Source organism: Stegodyphus dumicola, chromosome 5 (genome assembly GCF_044657685.1).
Source record: "Stegodyphus dumicola isolate Sdum_Otavi_A_Nest chromosome 5, ASM4465768v1".
Classification (NCBI taxonomy): Eukaryota; Metazoa; Arthropoda; class Arachnida; order Araneae; family Eresidae; genus Stegodyphus; species Stegodyphus dumicola.
In genome coordinates, this window is record NC_140772.1 from 109,295,624 (window position 1) to 109,298,106 (window position 2,483).

Genomic DNA, 2,483 nt, shown 5'->3' on the forward strand with positions numbered 1-2,483 from the left:
TATTTAATTTCAATTAAAGATTAAAAATTATTTTTTAAGCAAATTATACCATGGCTTGTGGGTCCCCAAGAACACAGTAATGGGAAATGAAGCAACCATTCAGTGTTCTTTATTATCCACAGGGGGGGTTTCGCCTCTGCCGAAGGCTCATTGTTGCCCACTTTTGGTAATCTTTCATTTACATAGTGGCAAAGAAAATATTGAACCTAGAAATATCCTTACAACTTGACAAAGCTATCAGATGAAGAAGAGGAATGCCTTCGTGGAGGACTTTGGTATAACATCTGAAAAGTCATCTAGTCACTGTCGCAAGATTCCGTTTCTTCTGAATCAGAATCAGAATCGCTGCTGCCAGTTTGAATTATTAATCCATCCACTATCTCTTCTAAAAGTTCGTCCTTGTCCCAATAATAATTTTCAAGTTTTTCTACGTGGTTGCAGTGCGCCTGCCATTATTGAGAAGTGACTTCATCCAAAGCTTTTTGTGTTAAATTTTTCAAATTTTCCAAGCTTAAGTCTCCAGTCACATTCCTTTCCCTGATCAGTCTTTTAACTGATGACCAAACGTATTCAATTGCGTTTAGATCACAGTGGTAAGGAGGGAGACGTACAACATGATGCCCATTTTCTTTTATGATGTTGTCAATTTTATATATTACTTTTTTAGGACGATTGCATTCTATTAAGCTGAACAGTTCCGCTTTTCGCATTTTGGGATCGCAGCATATCGTCTTCTTCATCAGCCAATTTACCATTGTTTGCTTTGTAGCATATTTCGTGGGTGTCGGATCTTCAATTTTTGTGTGATACGGGGCATTATCCATGCATACCACACTTTGAGGTCGTAAATTTGGAAGAAGCTTTTCCTACACCCATTTTTCAAAATTTTCATAGTTCATTTGCCCATGGTAATCCCCGCTTTGAGCTGATGCTTTATATATAAGTTGGGCACCTGGAATAAATCCTGCGGAAGAGCCAGCATGGACAACAATCCTATTTTTGGAACTGACATTTATCTGTGCGCCCAAAACCGTATCATGCTGCCAACATTTCTTAAAAGTTAAATTGCTGTCAATCCATGTTTCATCGATGTAAACGATGTGGCGTCCACTTGCTCTGAGTTTCCTCATTTCGCGTAAATAATTGTTCCTCCAAAATACAATGTGAGGTCTTTCGATAAGAATTTTTCTTTTGTTAACACACTTCCTTGCAGCGAAAATTCATCGAACGCCAAACTTTGCACAATGAGTCTTTTTGCCACGGGAAGTCTATTTTTTGCCTCAAGACAGGCAATAATTTCCGCACAGATGGCACTTTCTTTTCTTTGATGTAAAAGTCTTGTATAGTCTGCCGTATAACGCATTTGTCAAAATCGTCAATTTCGCACTTATGATTAGCAGGGCTTTTACGTTTCTTTCCAGGCGTATTTAGAAGTTGATCTTGCCCCATTGTTGATACTTCGCGCTTAATTTTTTTAATTGTATACTCCAATACTCCAGTAGCTTGCGATGTTCTCTTCAAAACTTGAGGAAGAGGAACTACTAAAGAGTTCGCCGAAGTTTCAGAAGCGCAAAATTCTGCGACATTGTACACTATTTGACGTGCCTGAGACTTTAAAGGTTGACCTTTCTTAAACTGGAAGGGCATTTTAAAAAATTGGCGATTAACAAAGCACTACGAAAATCAAGCTAAATAGAAGCAAATTTGAACAAATACCAGTACAAAAGATATAACAACGAGAATAAAAATAGCTAATAGTAATAATATAAGGCTTAAGAAAAGATGCGTGCAGCTGGAATGAAACTAAGAAGACGAATGATAAACTCTTTTCCCTTCAGCCAACAGTCGCCAAAAACAAAATAACAATAAAGCAACCCTTGGTTCGTCCCTATTTGAAATATACTAGCCCTGTTGCTATAGCGACCGCCACCCACCAGACACCGTGGCGGGAGGTGTTCTTACCGTAGACAGACAGTAGTGGAAAACGCCTAAAATGGCAGAAGCGCCCGCCATTGAGGAGAAGGAAGTTTCTTTGCCTTTAAAATGAAATTAAGTAAAATGGCAGACGATAATATGGCGAAGGCAAAAAATTGACGCTTATGAAAGAAAAAGAAATAATTTTAAAATTTTGATTAATGTTCTTTACAAATTAAAAATACCTTTTCATATATTATTAATAATTATTTTTAAGGCATTATTAATAAAAATGAGATAAACAATTTCGTGGGAATAATCTTCAGCAGAATTTAATTTGGAAATTGAAAGTTCAAAAGAACTGTTGCAATTCATTGAGGATTGTAATAAAGTTTTCACAATTGGCATTATTGTCGCTCATAACAAATATGCCCAATTTCCAAACGCTCTATTATATAAATTCACGTATAGCTTGGCACATATTGAATAAAATTCACTTCTCTTATTTTTTGCAGGTATACCTAGAAATACATCTACTTTAAAATGGTGTTGAAAATTTTATAGGTTAA

General features: G+C 36.3%; 1 pseudogene; it reads right to left on the minus strand.

Moving 5' to 3' along the window:
- Positions 1–250: 250 nt before the first annotated feature.
- On the minus strand, positions 251–1,469 carry LOC118204231 (uncharacterized; annotated as a pseudogene).
- Between the last annotated feature and the right edge of the window lie 1,014 nt (positions 1,470–2,483).